General features: G+C 38.2%; 1 long non-coding RNA gene across 1 annotated transcript in view; it reads left to right on the plus strand.

Moving 5' to 3' along the window:
- Positions 1-2,244: 2,244 nt before the first annotated feature.
- The window catches only part of LOC144579166 (uncharacterized), a 57,738-nt gene continuing 39,250 nt past the window's right edge, over positions 2,245-20,732 (plus strand). The window contains exons 1-5 of the long non-coding RNA XR_013526101.1: positions 2,245-2,779; positions 3,143-3,180; positions 6,175-6,306; positions 6,671-7,114; positions 7,210-7,305. This is a non-coding gene — a long non-coding RNA (uncharacterized LOC144579166). The remainder of the gene's footprint in view (positions 2,780-3,142; positions 3,181-6,174; positions 6,307-6,670; positions 7,115-7,209; positions 7,306-20,732) is intronic.

Consider the following 20,732-nt stretch of genomic DNA (forward strand, 5'->3'; position numbering starts at 1 on the left):
GCTCTTTATGGTATGTGCAACTCAGATTTTTCTCATTAAAGGATTAGTGAAAAAAAAGAATCCATCTAACTGAAAGGAAAATTGAAATAGAAAGTAAATTTGGGTTTGAGATTTCTTCTAACACAGGTTGCATTAAGCTGATTTCTAGGTCACAGTTAAATGAGACCTCTGAGAGTTCTCTCTGAAAGGGCATTTCTGCTCTTAAAATTTTGTGAGTTCAGAGTTCCGAGTTTTATTTTTGACTCTACTAAGACTTGGGCAAGTGATACTATCTGAGTTTCAGTTTTCTCAACCATAAAATAAAAGAAAAGAATTGAATTAAGTCATTTTGAAGGTCTTGTTCAGCAGTGAATGGATGATTTTATTGTTAGCAAAAATGGCTCATAGTTTGAAGGGGAGTAAAATCTGAAATGATAGCAATAAAAGTGTCTAGTGTTTATTGAAAATTTACCATAAACCAAGTATACTTCTGTGGGCCTAGTCTTGTGTATATTCACCAATTCATTGCTTTTCCATACCGAGGTACTGAAGTTGTTTCTATTTAAAAATGGAGAAGCAGAGGCACAGAGACAAAGATAACTTTGCTGAAGGTCTTGCAGCTAGTGAGGGGTGCAGCAGAAATCTCAAGCCGGTGAGATATCAAGAAGCCAGAGCCCAAACCACAACATTCTGCTAAGGAGCATTTTCACGTAGAATGGTCCCTTCTCTGCATTCTTATCTTCAGGAGGGATAATGAAAAAGGTGGAGAAATACTTAGCTGAGAAATCAGCTTGAATTCTCTTCCGGGACTAGTTTATCACCTTAAATGATTTCTGGAGCATTCTTCTTTCATGCTTAAGCAAGATTCTGATATAGTATGATATTGGCAGAGGTTGTAAAGTGTCTGTCAAGTTGGCATTATAGTACTACCCTGGGCTTTTCTACTGTCCAACTCAAAGCAATATTTATATAAAAGATCACAGAGTCTGAATTACAAAGCCTTTCTCATTCAGGTCTTGCTGATGGTACTTGAATATGTCAGTTTTGAGCAGCTCATGTGCTACATAGGTGGTGAAATAGGTTAAATGCTGCACAGATGTGCTTTTCTTTAAGGAAATTAAAATTACAAAAGCATTGTCCTTCAAAACATAAAAAACAAAAGCATTGTCCTTCAAAACATAGTAAGGGTCTCTATGCATTGTAAATGATGTCTTTATTTTAACTTATTTGCTACACAGTTTTCTTCCTTATGGAGATTTTCTGATATTTATCTATCCTTGCTTACAGATTATGAGCTATTTTTTTTAGAATCAAGTCAATTAAAAATTGACAGAGAAATATATGGCAAATGGGTTAGCCAAAATCACTTGGAAATGAAAGTAAAGCATGGCAGTGCTCAATTTTAATGTAACTCGTTAACATTTCATTTGGAAGACCTCCTTTAACGTGTGAAGAAAGGTCCACTTCTACTGGTTCAGGCCCCCTGCTCTAAAATTCTGGCTGGAGAATGTGATTTTCAATGACATTTTCCAAAAAATACTGTAATTAAACCTATAACAAAAGATTGTTCTATTAATTTGAATCTTTTGATATCAGTGGTAGATAGAGCCAGCCCTATCAATGTGTTTTAATCTCTTCCTCTTCACCCTGTTGGTGAGGGAGAAGTTCCTATTCTATAACTATGGAGATAGCTGATCTTGCAATACCTGATACTGGAGAGGGTACATGACAACTGTTTATTAATTCCTCATGCAACTTGAGGGAGGAGAATGTCCCAGGCCTTGCAGGGCCACATGGGGTTGTGCTTGGGAACAAAGTGAATAAGCGTGGGCTCTGGGAAGGAGGCTTTGTAGTATCAGAGGTTGGAATGACCCCTGGTTTCCATGGAAGAGTGTGATTGACTTGTTTGAATAATTCCATGGGCTAGAAGGGAACTGAAGCCTACTACTGTGAAATAAGTAGGATATATACCTAGTCTTTTGATAAGTCAGACCGTTTTGTTGCAGGGTCTTATCTATGGGAGTAGAGTGGGGAAAGGAACTTTCAGTTAGGCCATTTGAGGCCTTTCTGGTTATGCCAGATGTCAAGGCAGCACATAATATTGGGTTGTACTTTTAGGCCCAACACCACACACTGCTAAATTCAACCATAGCCCCTAATGCCTAGGACTTCCCTTCTGTATCATGTCCTCTGTATAACAAAACACCACAGCTTGGATGGTTTAAACAGCAGAAATTATTTTTTTCATTGTTCTGGAGGCTAGAAGTCCATGATCAAGGTGCTGGCAAATTCAGTTTCTGAAGAGGCCTTTCTTCCTGGCTTGTAGATAGTCATTATCTTTATATGTCCTCACATGGCCTTAGTGCATGTGTAGGAGGGAGAGAACTCTAGTGTCTCTTCTAAGGTCACTAATCTTACCAGATTAGAACCCCACCCTTATGACCTCATTTAACCTCACTTATTTTCTTAGAGGTGCCATTTCCAAACAGAACCATCATAAATATTAGGTTTTTAAATGGTTTGGCTCCGTTTCCTCACCCAAATCTCATCTTGCAGCTCACATAATTCCCACATGTTGTGGGAGGGACCCAGTGGGAGATGATAGAATCATGCGGGCAGGTCTTTCCTGTGCTGTTCTCATGATAGTGAATGGGTCTCACGAGATCTGATGTTTTTTAAAAACCGGAGTTTAAGGAAACTGCAGAAGCTTTCTTTTTCCCTGCCACCATCCATGTAAAATGTGACTTGCTCCTCCTTGCCTTCTGCCATGATTGTGAGGCCTCCCCAGCCATGTGGAACTGTAAGTCCAATAAACCTCTTTTTTTTTTTTTTTTTTTTTTTTTTTGGTAAATTGTCCAGTCTCGGTTATGTCTTTATCTGCAGCATGAAAATGGACTAATACAGGTTTCAACTTTTGAATTTTTGGGGGACACAAATATTCAGACCATAATACCTCTCCCAATATGTTTCAATACTACTCGTGCTTTTAATAACTGGTTAATATTTGGTGTTTTCTTTTGATAAATTCAATTTTGGAATTTTACTAATAACTTACCATGGTATCTAGTATAAAATAGATTCTCTAAAATTATTAGTTGAATTGAGAGAGATAACTTAGATTGGATTTTGTTTCAGACATTTAACCTATTCAACTTTCCTCTAGGTTTTTCTTGAAAGTAATTTCTGAAGATCATTAGACAGGTAAATATCTGATTTAAGATGTGGTCATCACATTAAAATTTTTCTGTATTTTTTCTTCATTGTTTTCATTCCTGAGGGGAACATTGGATATGGTATTAGTTTTGATTACTGGATCTGGAGTTTAATATTTGTCATATTTTTCAACTTCATCCACCATGTAGGAGTATTGATACCTATCTTATCTCCTAACACGTGAAGATTAAATAAGAGCATGAATATTAGGATTCTTCGTAATGCACAAATTGCCATACAAATGCAAGGTAGGATCTTAGAACACACTGCACTTACTACAGCAACATTACTTTAGCTGGCTCTTCAAAACATCTAGGATGCTATTTAAAATGTTAATTTCATCTTCCTAGATAAGTCTTACTGAGTTATAGTAACAGATAGGTCCCCCAAATCTGCATTTTTAATAATACCGCTGATGAGTCTAATACACATTAAAATCTGAGAACCAATGTACTGTATTAAAGCTCATTGAATTGAAATGAATTAAAACACCCATCAGTAACATCTAGCCCTCTAGTTCACCAAGAGATGTTAGTTTTCAACAAAAACAAGCAAACAATAAAAATAAGCAACTACCCACCAACAGCAGGAAGGCCATGGATGTACATCGATTATACCATCTTCATGCTTTACATTCAGAACTCTCAACTTAGTGGTTTTCAAACTGGCAGGATTTCAGAAATCCATGGGAGCTTTTGATATGTAGATTCCTGGATCCTGCTTCTGGAGACTTTGATTCAGTCGGTCAATGGCAGAGTTAGGAAACCTGTTTCTCAAATGTTCAAATGATAGAGAATTTGGGGGGCAGGCCATTGAATTATGGTAAAACTCTAAATGGTTGTAAAGTCAGCAAAACTCACAATTGCTTCACGCAGCAAACTTTTGAATTACTAATATCAGTGTTGAATTGGTAATGTGACATTAGTCTTAAAACCCAAAATATAGGGCCAAAAAAGTGACACAGCTTACTGTAGTCCTTGCATCTTTTTGTGCAACATTGGATTGCATATATTTATTTGGAATGAAGCCACTTTTTGTCTTGATTCAGGATGTATAATTGAAAACAGGAGTCCCCTACAGAACTTAGCAGTTATAAGTGAATGCCTTTTTCCCCCTGAAGTCTGATGGCTTTTCTTTACTGTTCTCTTTAATCCTAGTGTTTGAGAAGGGATCTGAATGCAAAACCTATCATAAACCTCTCTGAACACGAAATGTATTTAGTGAAATAGTCTTAATAGCCTTTATTCAATTCCAGAGAAGTGGATTTTAAACACTATAAGCTTTCACCTATTAAAATACATAATATCATGTTTATGCTCAATCCATTCATATGTGTTTACTGGAAATAGCAAATTATTTGTAAACAGTGTGCCCAAGGCATATACCAATTAACCCATGTGTTAGGGACATTAGTGCTTAGTTCAACACTAGAAACATGTGCCTGGGGAAATATTTTGAGGTTGACTGAAACAAACCAAGTATCAGTTGAAAAATAAATCCGTGAAATAGTATTTTAAAAAGTGGTTACAAATTGTTGTATGGCTTATGGCTGCACCTTCAGAGGCTTTCAAACATTCTCTTAATTCTTACAAGCCATCTGAAAGCTGAGTAGGACTCATACCAGTCCTCTTCCTTTAGAGAGGAAGCAATGAAGGTGGGCTGGCTGACCTAAAATGGGCCATAAACTTAGTGTCAGAAATTATACTGAAACCCAGGTTTTTTGATCTTAGTTCATTTTTCACTGAGTCAGGTTGCCATGGGCATAAAACTTAAAAGAATGCCATTGTTACATGGCATAAAAATTTAAATATGTAGGATCTAATAAGCATCAAGAGCCAGACAATTTTTCTACCTTTTCTTGGATTTCTGCTATTCAAAAATTAAGCATCAGGCAAGAAAAAATGGTGCCATTCTGCCTGGTTTGTGTGTTTCTTCTAAAAAATGCAGCCTAAGTTCCCTTCCCTCCTCTTTGGTCAATTTCTGGGAACATAATTGATGAGTGCTTTGTAGGTTTCTGAGAACAAAAATAATTTAAAGCCTCTAAATTCTATTAGAGATTAATTTTAGATAAGGGCCAGAAAGTATTTAGACACATAAATGGAATTTACTTTATTGAATCTGCTAGATACATATAATGTTTTCTTGATGTGTATTCATTAAAAAACAATGTAGAACATGGGAGCATAGACAATTATTGTTTTGAGAGCTCTGGATAATGAAAGAACAGTTGCAGTTTATTAGTATATAAGTCTTTAAATTCATTTTCTGTTTGCTACTGATTATAAAATTATTATTTGAAAAATGAGTCAGAGCTGTCTTGTCACAGGCTACTTTAAGAGATCCTTCAGGTGTTGACATAATAAGAGAATTAGAGAAAGGAATAAACTCAGTAGCAGAATCTTCTGAATTTTGATGTTATCAATAATTGCTCTATGTCTAGGTATTCCCCTATTTTAAATACCTTTCTGCCCCATGAGTCTCTTTTATTTAGAAAAAATATATGAAATATAAGCATTTCATCATATCTAAAATATTAAGATTTGTTTATCTAAAAATTACACACACGCACGTGCACACACACACACATATCCTCTTAACTTGTCACCTTGTAAGGATCTGGGGTTCTCATGAAATTGTATACATAATATTTGTAGGAACAGGGCTGGCTACGTGATTTTTAGGTTTTGGGGCAAAGTGAAAATATGGGGTCTTTTGTTCAAACAGGAGGTGCCGTTTTATAATCTGTAGTATCTTTAAGGTGCTAAAATGTAAAGCTTTTTCCTCTCTTCCATGATTTATCTTTTGACTTGGCATTTTAAATTTGTAAGTATAAAATAAAAACATTTAAAATGATTAGCATGGATTTTGCTGTTCATATTTATATTGTGTGATGCCTTTTAAAAATGCATTTAGCCTGTAGGTGGAATCACCAAATTTACACAATTTCTGTTTCTTTTTGCGTATGTATTTTGTTCTCACCAGAACAATGGAAGCACTGCATAAAACTAACTCAGCTGGTTTCACATCACTTTTTGGTACACACGTATCCTATGAACACTCACTATCTATGGATTACTGATAAATAAAGAGGAAGTTCAAGGACAGAGACCTGTGGTATGCTCTATTTCTGCTTTTTCTTCTATGCCATCATTTTCAATGTAGGTGGTCAGCTAATACAGAGAAGTACCAGTAACAAGAGGGGATATGATAGAGTTCCTTGGCTGTTTGTGTTTCTTAGAATACTGTTTTTTTTCCTCTGCATTTGAAGAAAGTTCTAGTTTGAATTGAAAGTGTGGTCTCTTAGGGCTGTTGGTGCCTCTGAGTAACTGATGTAACAGCTGCCCTGTCACCTCTGCTATTGTCACCCCTGTCTCCAGCTGGGTACGCAGGGATTGTGGGAATGAAGAGATGGCCTGGGTCAAGGGCCAGACTCTGCCCAGTGAGGGACTAGACCATCTTGTCCTTCACTGTCCAATAGGAACCCAGCCTCTCCTACTCCATGTCCAGGAACAGAAGAGATGAACACAATGGAGAGCTTGCCTTTGGGTTTTGTTTCCAAATCAGAATCTCATCTTAACAAGGTAAAATTTTAATTTAAAAACTTAGATACTTTTCTAAAAAAGAAAGCTTATCTTGTCCTTGGTTTCAGACTCGCTGGGCTCTCACACATGGTGGTCCGTTGGAATTCTGTGATCATGAGACATTGTGAATACTGTATGTGAATGGAGTGACAATTTTACATTTTTTCTTCTGCTTATGCTCCACTATCCCACTGCATTTCTCTTACAAAACACAAGTTCAGAGTTCAAGTCATGAAGAATTTCAAGATGGCAACAGCAGAGTATTACAACAAGCATGGCAACCTTTTGAGCAAGAGACCTGCAACTGCATAAGTCACATGCCATGAAGTTGGCTTGTGTAGGTAGGGCTATGTGTGTGTATGTGTGTGTGCATATGTGCGTATGGTCATATTTCTTAAAATTTTTTTTCTGGCAAGAGCATATGGCTCTTTTTCAGATTTTCAAAGGAGTGTCTGACTTCATAAGAAGATGAAAAGATGCTGTTTTAGAAGGATTGTAGCTCAGGAAAGAACCTCATCACTGTGCAGAAAAGGTGATAATACTCTTTTTACTCTCTTCTTTCAAAAACAGAAGGGGTTGATACAAAGAAATTGAATTGCTGGTGCCGCCTACAATGCATTCACAAAGTGATCAAGTTTGAGAGTTACCCCTCTGAAAGTTTTACTGAAAGAAATATCAGTGTAACAACATTACAAATATCTGAGCCAAGATATCTGTCAACTCCTCCATTTTGGTCCATGAGGAAAGAGACTCTAGAAAAGTTCATGGCTCGACAGCCCACACTATTTAAAAGCATGCCCTAACTATTGTTTTTGTACTATAAAGCTAGAAGAGAGAGGGGCTCTAGGATCACCAGAAGAAAGCTGGGACTGTCTTAAATTTTTGAAAATAATGCTTTTGGCAAAAGCAGTTGTTGCTCAGTGATGAGTAACATCTTGGGTCACATGTGGCTGGCAAAATAAATTGCCTGCGTCCTGCTTCATCACCTCTATTAGGCATTGGTATCACATAATGTAAGGATGGGTGTTTTATTCAGGGAAAGGATGGTAACATTAGTGTGCACTATTCTGGAGTCTTTGCTGCTGGTGGATGCTGTGATAATTACACTCAAATATTCATTCAGTCTGCCAGCCATTTCTTTGTAATTGACAGTTTCTGACTCCTGGGCTCACTGGAGAATTGTACACTTGGTGCAGCCCAATGAAAGCCAGGAACGGGTTTGTATACATTAATCTGACAGGCAGACACAGTCCTGGGATATCGGAGTCGTTCATTACAACCTTTGCCGCATCATCCCACACAACCTCAGCCAAGATTCAGTTGTGTGAAGGATTGTTTTCAAGCTTCTAAAATAAGATGGTTTGCACTCTCCAATAAAAACTAGGAATGTTATGCATTGATGATCCCAGCAATGTTTTTTTCTGCCATTTAGCAACATGGGGAGGTTTTTTTTTTAACTTTATTACTCAATGTTCATGGATGGGAAGAAATTATTTACTTTTGATTGTGCCCATTGGTAATTGAAATGTATTTACAAAGACTGCATAGTAACAGAAGGTGGTAAAATGCAAACAGCTTATATCTCCGAAACAGGGTAGTCAAGGTTGGAAATATTACAGAGGTTACATTTTCTCTTTAATTTCAGACTCAGTACAGTGTCAGGAACAGTCAATGTAATGTATCATTCCTATTCAACAAATGAAGCAGTTCCTGTTTACAATAAAAGCGTATGGTAATTTAGAAACATCAAAACACACGCTCTAAACATTCTGGTAATAAAATATTTGTCTAAAGGCTCCACTGATAGTTGCATTTTATATGTTTTATGAAATATTCCTTTTTTATGTGTCAGAAATAAGGCAAAGGATACAAATAAATGCCTATGGCAGGGATGAGAATGATGACTGACACATGGAAATACAGAATTCTATGCACACATTGCTTTCTGCCTTTTTTATTTGGGGAAACAAAAAACCTGTGGCCTTTACAAGTATCTCATTTTGTGATAAGAGGTTTATTAATTTTTTTCTTCTATTTCTTGATTAGGGATTACAATTCAGTTTTCTCTTAGGCATCTAGCCTGCCTCTCAAAATGGACGCTCATCACAAACTACCTTTCCAGGCACAGTGAGCTTGAAGAAGAGGCCTCAAAGCTATTGTTGGCAATATTTTTTTCCTTATAAGATTTGCTGTCTCTACTCTCTTTTTTTTCATATGTTGCCAGGTCCCCTTTGAACGGGAGATGTTATAGCAGAGTAGCTAAGAGGATTCACTTTAGAGCTAAGGAGATATGCATATGTGCCCTGCATTTACTTCCCCTGCCTGCTCATCTAATACAGAGATGTTGTTAACACTTCATATTTTGTACCTTGTGTCCCCTGTATTTACTTCCCCGTCTGATCATTAGAGTCTCATCTACAGAGATGTTAACACTTCGTATTTTCAGCATTGCTTGAGTTAATAGGCATCCTTAATAAACATGCTTCACCTCATATTACTACTACTATCAGTAGTAGTATTAACAACCAGAAATCAAGTTTTAGTTAAAAAAACCTTTCCACCGAGCGCAGTGGCTCAGCCTGCAATCCCAGCACTTTGGGAAGCCAAGGCGGGTGGATCACCTGAGGTCGGAGTTTGAGACCAGCCTGACCAACATGGAGAAACCCCATCTCTATTAAAAATACAAAATTAGCAAGGCATGGTGGCACATGCCTGTAATCCTAGTTACTCAGGAGGCTGAGGCAGGAGAATCACTTGAACCTGGGAGGCGGAGGTTGCCGTGAGCAAGATCACACCATTGCACTCCAGGCTGGGCAACAGGAGCAAAACTCCATCTCAAAAAACAAACAACAAAAATCTTTCCAAACCATTTAAAAAGTTCCCCACAGGTTCCCTTTTGATCTGCTCTGTATAGGGTCGCTTGACTTTTTACGCTTTCAGTTTGCCTCTTGCTATTTCCAAAACTGGTTCTTGGCTTTTTCCCACTTAATATCTGCCTCGTGCCCTTGTTGCCTTATTTTGGAAATCTTTTTCTTCTCCTAATATGTAACATGATTTTGCTCAGGACAGCTCAAGTTTGTTGTCCTTCAGTGAGCTAGCACTGCATGGTCCATCTGGCAGCAACTACTCTCTGCCTTTTTGTTCCCTTTCCCTTTCAAACGTGTGCCCTGTTGTCTTATGCTTGTAGTTTTCTGGGAGTTTGTTCATGTAGATTGTATGTTTCAAAGGGGCTACTGTTTTCTATGTTATACCCCTTAAAACAATAGTGAGTCTTCTCCAAATACACAAATGTATACGGTCTTAATAAATGCTTGTTAAACAAGTTAACTATCATCAGTATGCCTCATCTAGATGTTAGAAGGAAAGAATTTAGGTTTGGAGATTTCACTTTTATTGTACATTCTTATCCTTTTCTTTCTCTGCCTCAGTGTTTCCACCTGTACCATTTGGAGTGTGTTCAGTTAAGACCACGTAGAAATGCATTTGAGGGCATTTAGCACTACCTGTTTTAAATATCTTAATACTAGTATGTAAACACAAAATCACTGGGGCTCTCTCCAGTATCAAACCTCAGGTGTTCATCATCCTGACCAGGGTTGGCAAATGCTTTCTGTCAAGGACCAGGGTCAGACAGTAAATATTTTAGGCTTTGATGGCCACACATAATCTTCCCATTGGGTATTTTCTTTTTTGATTTGGTTAAGTTTTAAGTTTTGTTTTTAACAACATTTGAACAATGTCTAAACCATTTTTAGGTGACGCTACCAAAAGAAGTCTTAGATTTGGCCCACGGGCTGTGGTTTGTGACCCATGACCTCGCCATCTAGATCGTGGTCCATCAGTTTTATTATGGCTCCATTGAATAGACCTTCTGGTGCATTCCAAGTACTGTACTCTGGGCAGTTTTTAAACAGTAAATTTTCCTTGTGCAAATTATTGAAGAATAGCTGCAAAAATGATAGATGGCCCCAAAAGATCGTGGTGAGTGTTCCTTCAGTACCCAAATTCTGTGTCTGTCATTGCTGCTTTAACAACAATTCTGTTGACCATAACAATTTGTGACAAATGGCTAATTCTTGAATGCCTCCCCGGTTAGTCTGTGTGTCTCCAGAGGCTCAGGTTAATTGTGTTTGGACTGAGTGTTCAAGGTGGAGTCTTGACATGGCTTTAGGGACACCTCTGACTGCCTAAGGAAATTCCATATGTGCTGTCTGTGAATCAGACACCAGCATTTTCCTTGAAGTCTAACCTAAGTCCTGCTTCTGCGTAAGGCTTTTCTTACTCCCAAAGTCTCTTAATTTTCTGAGCCCCATGTCACCTGATTGTCACTTTCATGCCTTTTAATCCTTTCTGTTCTTCACTATGGATATTAGAATCCTGTTTTTATTCATTGTGTTAGAGCTTGTGCAGGAAGGATTGTGTTTTGTTCCTCCTGTATTCCTTAGCACGATGCTCTCCTGGGGTAGCCTGGGGTAGTTGTTCAAAAACGCTGAACTGAATTCAAAACCTAAAACCTACAGATACCCAATTAACAGATTTTTTTTTCCTGAGCCTCCTGCTGGCTATTTAAGAGGAAGGAACAGTCCTGATACATGATTTAGTGAAAGCTATTTTCATTCAAACAGGACCTATGGAGAAATGACTTCCTCACAATGTATTTTTCTGAGTCTATTCCCTTGACAGTCTTGTCAATTTTGATACATTTAACTATTTTTGAGTCAATGATAAATTCCCAAAGTCTAATAGTAGTTATTCTTAGTCAAACAATGTCAAAAAATGACTTAACAGAGTTTTGAAGTTCTCTTAAAATGTCTCCTGATTTGTAATAACCCTTTGAAACTCATTCAAATGAATATTAGGATGACCCCCACTTTCCACTGGCACTGCAGTGATCGTAACTCCTCCACTCCCCAGAGAAGTTTGCTTTAGATTTGTCTTAGGTGACCACACATTCACCAGGCTGCCCTCAGCAATGCATAGGTTTAGCAACAAAGTGCTGGAATTCAATGAACATTAGCACTCAGATGGGCAAAATGGAGGGGAACAGAAAGAACTGTAGGCCCATGGACAGATTTCTGTCCCCCTCAAGACCCTGAGCCCTCAGGAAGTCATCTGTCTAGGGTTGGGTTATGACATCAATGTAACCTTAAGGAATCAAAGAAACTAACCTCTAGAAATGGCCCTGAGGCTAACTAAGAAAGTTAAGTTAAAGGTGGGAGTATGGGAGTGAGGAGAAGGTATTCATGGGGTCTGGTCCGGGAGGACAATCATTTATTTATTTTAAACTATTTTGGGTTCAATAGTGGGTATTGTTTTCAGTAAGGACAAAGCCTGTCATATCAGTACTAGGACAAAAGGATTTGATGAAAGTGCCTCTAAGAAAAGCCTGCGTTCAACTTAAATTTACACTGAAATATGTACAAACCATCAACACTTGGATTGGGGAGAGACTTGAGTACTCTGAAAGGAACCAGAGAAGGTGAGGAAGGGAAAAGGTAACAAAAGAATCATGAAATATACGTGATTCTGTGTGAAAGAATCTACCATTGTGACTGACACAGGCAGCAATTCTCTCTCTCTCTCTCCTCTCTCTCTCTCTCTCTCTCTCTCTCTCTCTCTCTCTCTCTCTCTATATATATATATATATATATATATATATATATATATATATTTAAAGATCTATATATTTGTATTAGTCTATCTATATGTAGATAGATTGAACCTGAAACCTGAAATGTCATCTGTTTTCTCAATAAAACCAAATTCAATTCAAATCTAAAACTTAGTTGCTGGTGTCAATGATTTTGTTTTTTCATTTGGCAAACTAATACTACCTTGGCTAACTACTTGTATTTAAAGTTACAAACACCGATTCTTAAAATTTGCCCTTTAAAAACTAGATAATTTTATTTCTGAGGCTACTGAAATTTCCAGATCTTATCCATGTGGACAGATGTAGTTTGGCAGCCACAGGTTTTGTTTTTTGTTTTTTTAATAGGCTAGAAAAATGTTTATTCGTTTTGCTAAATATTGTAATACTGAGCTGAGGATGACATTCGGAAAACAGAGATAAAAAGTTTCAGAACACAGAGAGGTAAAGGGTGTTAAGGCACGCTGACACAACTTGTAGGGCCGTGGGAAGCTAGTTAGGGAGTGTGACCTAAACTGGATCGTCTGAGAGTGTTCTGTCTTTCTGAGGGAAGTGGAGGCACGGGCAGAAAGAGAGACAGCTCCTTGAGGAGCTGCTGCGAATGAGTAATGAGCAAGACTGCTTTAAGATTCCCTTCTGCTTGACTAAACTTCAGAAAGGTTTTCTCTTGACTGTGGGTCTTTGACCTCTGTTTCCTAGAGCAGAAATTTCCTGTGTTCGAAAACATGCCATTGTAAATACTTTCTATGTCCCGTTGATATGTAAATCTTCTCCTAGGCTTTTGCAAGTTTACAATCCAGGAAAGGTCTTTGTCAAGGGGACCTGGGAATCATCTCTTTGAAATAACTGGAAATAGTGTTCCTATCTCCCAGTCTCTGTGGGAGGGTAGGACCCTAACTTCTATAGGTAACAATTAGCAAACACAGATGACCTAGTCACAGAGAAAAACATTTGCAAAGTTAGGAATAATTCCACATTCCATTGATTGGCCTCCCCACGAATATTCTCCAGTATTTTTCACTAGTTCACCCCATCCTTAAACACTACTCCACCTTTTGTTTCAGTGGAGTTGAGCATTCAAAAGTGGTCTGTGCGAATGCACATATTGCTAGTGACAACATCAGAATAAAAGCAACTTCTGTTTGCTCATCTTGTCCTGTATAATTTTCCTTTAACAGTAAGCACACTATGTGCTAACATATATGTCTTAGGGTGATTTTGTATCATGGAAAAAATAGGTGCAGTTTTTTGCAATCAGTTTTTAAAAGCATATCTCGTTTTGGAGAACTTGCAACCTTTGTATTGCATCTAATATCAAACCTTTATGTAGGTGGAGAGTGTGGGAGTATTGTGTAAGTGAATGTTTGTATGTTCCTAAGCAGGGACCTGAGTGCTAGAATGATCACTGTGAAAATGTATGAACTTCTTGACTTTTTTCTCTTTGGGGTCAGTTTCCCATATCCTTTCTTCCTCTGCTCTGAGAACCTAGTACAGAGAAGCCAGCTCTGCTCTAATACTAGAGCTCCTTCTCACAGCCGGTTAATCATACTAGCAAGGCAGACATCCTCCTGGGCTTGTCACAGTAGGTGAAGAGAAAGCTACCTTAATCAAAGGCTTTCTCACCAGACTGGAATATGATCTAACTGCTTGGAGAGGCCTCTATGAATGTAGGCCGCAGCTTTTCTAACTTTCAGCCATAAAGAAGGAAAAAGAATATCTCACCAAAGACTCATACCTTAAAATGCCTGAGGAGATTGCAGCTGGATTTTCTCATGAATGAAGGGGAGCTCTCTGATGTATTTCCTAATGGTATTTTAGGGAGGGGTTGATTGGAGAGAAGATGGCTGACTAACGTATCTGTCCTAGCAAATAAAGAAGGGAGAATAAGGGCTTCTTAGCCGTCTGAAAGGTAAGTTTCCGTTTGCTGGTCATCCAGAGAAATTTAAAGTTGTCCATCTGATGTGTGAAAAGGATTTTCTTCAGCTTTTTGCATTCCTTGTAATAAATCAGTGAATTTCTCCAAACTGCTTAGATGTACTGTGGCAATTCAATTTTGATTCTAACCTTGTGAGTGGGGTAGAATGTGAGGCTGGCTAATGAGTCTCTGGCAATGACACTGTTTGGGGTCTCTCCTTATAATGAAAAATAGGAGATAAGTCACTCCTTTTGAAGGAATGAAAACAGACAGGCAAGAAAGTCAGTCTTTCTTCTCAACTAAATTAATATTGGCAGTCTTCCTAATGTATTATGGGACAAAGGCAAAGAAACGTGGAGAATACCCTGCCTTTTGGTGTAAATTGTTGAAAAGAAACTACTAATGGCTCTACTTAAAAATTGTAATGTGGCAGAGATTATGTGGGTGAATTCTCCTGTCAGCTAAGCCATTTTGTATCTGGGATTCACCTTTAAACCAATCCATTTGTGGTCCATTTCCTTTGTTATTTGGTTTAAAGTTAAGGGCAAAGATAAAATCAGCTTAGAGAAGAAGTTGACAATCTGGTATATTGCTGTAGCTTTTCTCTTTTAGGCAATAGAAGAGATACCAAGGGTCAAAGCAAGGCCTAATACTTCTCCAGAAAACAAGTGGTCTGCTACTATATAAGATGCTTTTGAATATTCAAATGGCAACCAGATAGAATTGCCAACCAGCTTTACAGGCTCACAGGGAGACTGGGGGGAACTGACACAGACTTCTCTGGGGTGGGCGGCAGCAAGGCGCAGTATGCGGAGAGGGGACAGTGATGCTGCTTATGAAAATTCAGAGAGGCCTTGTTCTCCTTTCATGGAAAATTTATCTCATGATAGCAAAGATAAAACTTTGTATATTGATGAGGTGGCAAACAGAAAGAAAGGGTAAGAATGGTTCCTATGTATTATTTCTGTAATTAAATAGCATGATGGTATTTTCTCAGCCTTATCACTGTTCCAGTAGTTGGCCTATATTGTATATTTTTTTGCACAAAAAACTTGCAGAATAAATTTAATGTTTTTCCCCCTCCAGTATCTCTCTTACATAATGCCAATCCCAGCTACTTCAGTTCTGTTAATAAATTAACTAAGTAATGCATTGATAAACTTTTTAAATCATGGAAGGTACTGTATGCCAGTCACCGTGTTGGGTACTGCCAGATAAGAACTCATATACCTTTTTCTGTACTGAATTCTTATATTTTTAGGATGCAGCCATAGTGATATCATTATGAGATTTAATTTTGTTTGTAATTGTGATATTCAGGCTGCTTTGTTTTTCAACTACATTTAAATTCCTGGGTAGTTAAGTTTTAGAACTTCTGTTAAATTTTCGATGGTGTCAAAACCAGGGTAAGACACATAGCAGACAGTTAATGTCTTCTGACCGATCATTCCCTTTGGTCGACTTTGGGGGCACTCCCTACATGCTGAGCTGTGGTGACCATTTTGGAGCTTCCAGGCTATTTTTTTCTATACTATCTCTTTACTTTAAACCTGAGTTCTAATCATGGAGTTATAGGGGACAGAGGTCAAATATGACCTACCTGGAGAACTGGCAATTTTGAGAAAGCCCAGCAGACGGGTTAGGGAAGAAGAACTGGGCAGATCTGAGAGGACATAGGAGAGAAAGGGCACTGCTGGGGGCAGCCTAGGCAAGCAGACAGCATTAGCTTCTGTTGAAGGTCTTTCTACATGCCCCGTTCCAATACAGAGCAAACCTGAATCATCATTCACTGTCACTTTATTGCCAGTGCTTTAGCCAAGTCCTGTCAACATGACACTCATGTTGTATCCTCAGACCAACCCTCGAACACTCGCAGTCTAGTTCAAACCACTGTTCTTCCCTGCACTTTCATAATGATCTCCTCACTGTAGTCCTTACCTCTGTCCCTGCCTCCTCTTCAGGATTTTCTGTACACAGCAGCCAGTGGGCTTTTAAAAATATAAATCATTGATGTCACTTATGTGCATGAACCTCTCTTTTGGCTGAAGGTAACAGGTAAAATAAGGTTCCAGACTCCTGAGAATGAAACTTGGTCTGCCAGGTCCTGTGTGAACTGCCAGCAGCTTTGTGGCCACCCCTCCCCTCCACCCTGGCCCCTTGCACTTCAGCCCTACTGCTCTTCCTGAGCACACCAATCTTATTTACACACTAGCACTTCCGTGTTTGCTGTTTCCTCTGCTCCAAATGCTTTCCCCCTAGATTTTCAAATGACTCTGCCAATTCACTTCATGTAGTTCTCTGCTTGAATTTCACCTTCTCTAGTAGCCCTTGCTTGATTATTTACACTTTTGAATACCTAGTCATTCTCTTTCTCTTTTACCTTCCTAGTTTGTTCATGATTCTTATTGTTACCTGATACTATAGCCTTTCTCTTTGCTGAACTTGACTTGGCATTAATTACTTGTTAAAATGTCAGGCTCTTCTTTGAGTCACTCCTGGATTAGTCATAGGAGCCATGAGTTATTCGAAGCAGGACAGACATACAGAAATTGCTAAACCACAAGACAGAATATCATAGAATTATAGTGGAAACACTCTTGGTTGTCTCAGTTTACAAGTGACACATTGAAGGTTCACAAAAAATAATAGCTCTTTCTGGTTACTTGTCAAAGATTTTTTTGTGTGTGTGAGATGGAGTCTCACTCTGTCACCCAAGCTGGAGTGTGGTGGTGCCATCTTGGCTCACTGCAACCTCCACCTCCTGGGTTCAAGCAATTCTTCTGCCTTGTTCTCCCGAGTAGCTGGGACTACAGGCACGTACCACCATGCCCGGATAATTTATGGAATTTTAGTAAGGCAGGGCTTCCCGATATTGGCCAGGCTGGTCTTGAACTCCTGACCTTGTGATCTACCCATCTTGGCCTCCCAAATTGCTAGGATTATAGCCATGAGCCACTGCACCCAGCCCAAAGATTTTTATATATATTTAATAATTTGATCATCACCTTGATGAAATAGGTATTATTAATTTTCTCTTTTACACAAGAGGAATGAAGGCTTACGCAGTTATCCAATGTCTGTAAGCTATGAATAAAGCATGGATTTAGACTCAGGTTTCCTGACCCACTTGAGTAATGTTGAACATTTTGATTCCTTGGAGGAAAAATGGTTTAATCTAAAGAAATGATTTTGCAGACAAATTCCCACCAGCGTTGCTACTTATTATGTAAACTAGTTTTATTCCAAAAATGTTAATTTTTATATTTATACTATACATATTATGCTAACTACTTAATCTCATTGATAGAAAAAAGTGAGTAATTATGTTTTAAGTGCCTACCATAGGAACTGGGACATGTAAATGCTCAATAAAGTAAAATATTAACTGCTCTCGCCCACTCCCTGGGTCTCAATTTGGGTAATATATTATCACAGTTACGTTCTTCCTAGAAAGCGTGTTCCATAGGCATCTGGAGATTCCCAAGGACCTATGGAGTTATCTTACCCTAGTTAGCTAGTGAAATACATATAAACAGTTTTTTTTTTTCCCCCAGAACTGAATTTCATGTTCATTTCTTCCAAAGTTCCATGGTAATTAATGGAAGGTGTACTTCATCAGTTTGGCACAGGCTGACCCTCCATATGAATTTTTAAAAATATAGTGAATCACTCAACATAATTTATTTCCAATGTAACCATAGAGAAGAAGCTTGCCATTTTCCTTTTAAACCATGTACATTGCCAAGTTTTCCATGGGCTTTCTGTACATACATAACTTTTAAAATAGAAATAGAATTTGCGTGAAGAAGATGATCAAGGTAGACTGCAGTAGTTTGGGATGTCAGCAATTCTTGAGCTAAAATAAACACTTTCATGACTCAACGGGATACCTCCTATTTTATATTTGTTGTCATCTTTCATTTGCTTTCCTGTTTTGGAACCATTTACCAACTGTGCTGATTGGACTGTGTTTGATTCCTATGGAGAAATGGTCTATCTTACAATTTGTGATGCAAGAGAAAGAGAGAAGAAATTTTTACTTTTATTTCAAAGTATTTGAAAAAATAATTATTTCTCTACAGTAAATTTTCTATTTATTATAATGGGCATCACACAGAAAAACCTATTCTGTGTATGTTTTTTGTTGATAGTCTTGATCAGTGAAGCAATCTAAAGTACTTTTTCAAAAGAAGTAGTCACACATAGTTAATAAGAAGAAATCAGTTGGGTCTATTTACTCTTCTCTTTTCACTTCCAGAATTTATTAGGTCTTGAAAGTGAAAGCAAAGGAGTTTCTTTGATATTAATTCCTGTAGCAGGATCTCTCTACTACACTGCGGTAAAATTAAACTTGTCTTTGGTAGTCACTGTTAATGTTACACTCCTTAAGTACCCTACATACAGGTTAGAGAAGGATTTTTCAGCCAGAGAACAATGATATGAAATGTGTGATTCTGAGATGCACGGTCCTAGAATATTACCCTTTTGGATATCACGGATTGACTTCTGAAGTGTATAAAGTTAATGATAATCTATATAGACCTGAAAGTATTTATGTTTAATAAAGACCCAGGTGAAGTTTTTATCAGCTTGCCTGAAATGATGGGCCACCATCATCTATAGCCTGGTTGTTTGTATTTAAAATTTTTTTTTTCAAGATGGATTCATGCTCTGTCACCTAGGCTGGAGTACAGTGGCACGATCTTGGTTCACTGCAACCTCCATCTCCCAGGTTCAAGCTATATATCCTTGCCCCAGACTCCCAGTTAGCTGGGATTACAGGTACATGCCACTAAGCCTGGCTGATTTTTTTGTATTTTCAGTAGAGACTGGGTTTTTCAATGTTGGTCAGGCTGGTCTTGAACTCCTCACCTTAGGTCATCTGTCTGCTGAGGCCTCCCAAAGTTCTGGGATTACAGGTATGAGCCACCATGCATCTAAAATCTTTAAGGTACAAACTTCAACTTGGAAAAAACACCAACTGACCTGACCAACTGACAGAATCCCATGAGAATATGACTCAAGGAAAGGAAATGTACTTTCAAACTATTCGACAATAAGAAGCCTCAAAATTAATGACAAATAGAACAGTCTAGAAACTGAAAGTGCAAGAAGAATAAACAGATGTAATGATATGATGCAAAAACTAAATTTGAGTGGAGGAAACAAAGTGCTATTTTTTAAACTGTTGTGTGCGGATCAGTCTTCTCAGAATTTCCAAGCAGATTTGGCAGAACAAAAGAAACAATGATCATCATTTCTGTCTGTGATTCTTTTGACTGGTCATTTCTAAAGTTCTTGGAGGTAATCACACTGGGAAAATTGAATCAGCTCTCTTTATCACCCAGCTTTGCTGGGATGAACTATTATTCTGATTCCCATGATAATTTCTTGGCCCTGAGGAAGAATTTTGTGTCACTAAGGCAGAAAGGTACACCATCCACTACATTTAGGGCTCTCCTCCATCAGTGTGTACCATGAGGACAAACTATGATGACTTGGCCATTACCTGAAACCAATCTGAAAAAAGATCTGAAATGAAAACTCTTGAAATCTATTATTTCAGTTGTCTTCGTCTGTTTGTGCTGCTGTAAAGAATACCATAGACTAGATAATTTATAAAGAACAGAAATTAATTTTTCACAGTTCTGAAGGGTAGGAGGTCCAAGATCAAAGCACCAACATCTGGTGTCTGGTGAGGGCCTTCTTGCTCATCCTCACATAGCAGAAGGTGGAAGGACAAGAGGGGACAACTGTTGAGTCCTCACATGGCAGAAAAGCAAGAGAAAAGAAACCGTCTTTTACAAGTGTTTTTATAACAACATTAATCCATTCATGATGGCATAGGCCTCATGACCTCAACACCTTCTGTTAGGCCTTACCTCCCAACACTATTGCGTTGAGTTGCATTAAAATTCCAACACATGAATTTTTGGAGAGGACACATTAAAACCATAGCATAAGGTACCCTAAATTCCCTAGAAACCTAAGGCCTAGGAAATCCCCAGTTATAGTGCCCAAGGACTCTATAAATATTAGCTATATATGTAAACATAGTTTACTTACGAGTGCTGTAAGAACAGCAGGGGGACACAGAACTGCAGTGTCATGTGATTGTCGTTTTCACTAACCATTCTGCAGAGCTTCAAGTCCAGTCAGTTTTCTTTTTCTGCTAATATGCATGGTTGCCTCTTAGAGGGAGGGATTTTATGTGTATTAAGCTTTGAGTAATTTATAATTACACCACCCTACTCCTCTTTGTTGCTAATTTAGCACAGAGATTGAAAAGCGGACTGACATTTGACGCTGCCCTTTTGCTGGCTGGATTATAGATACAGAAGGCATGTGTGCATCATTAAGTGCATCTCTGAGTTATGGTCAGGGCATTATGTCA

Source organism: Callithrix jacchus, chromosome 14 (genome assembly GCF_049354715.1).
Source record: "Callithrix jacchus isolate 240 chromosome 14, calJac240_pri, whole genome shotgun sequence".
Classification (NCBI taxonomy): Eukaryota; Metazoa; Chordata; class Mammalia; order Primates; family Cebidae; genus Callithrix; species Callithrix jacchus.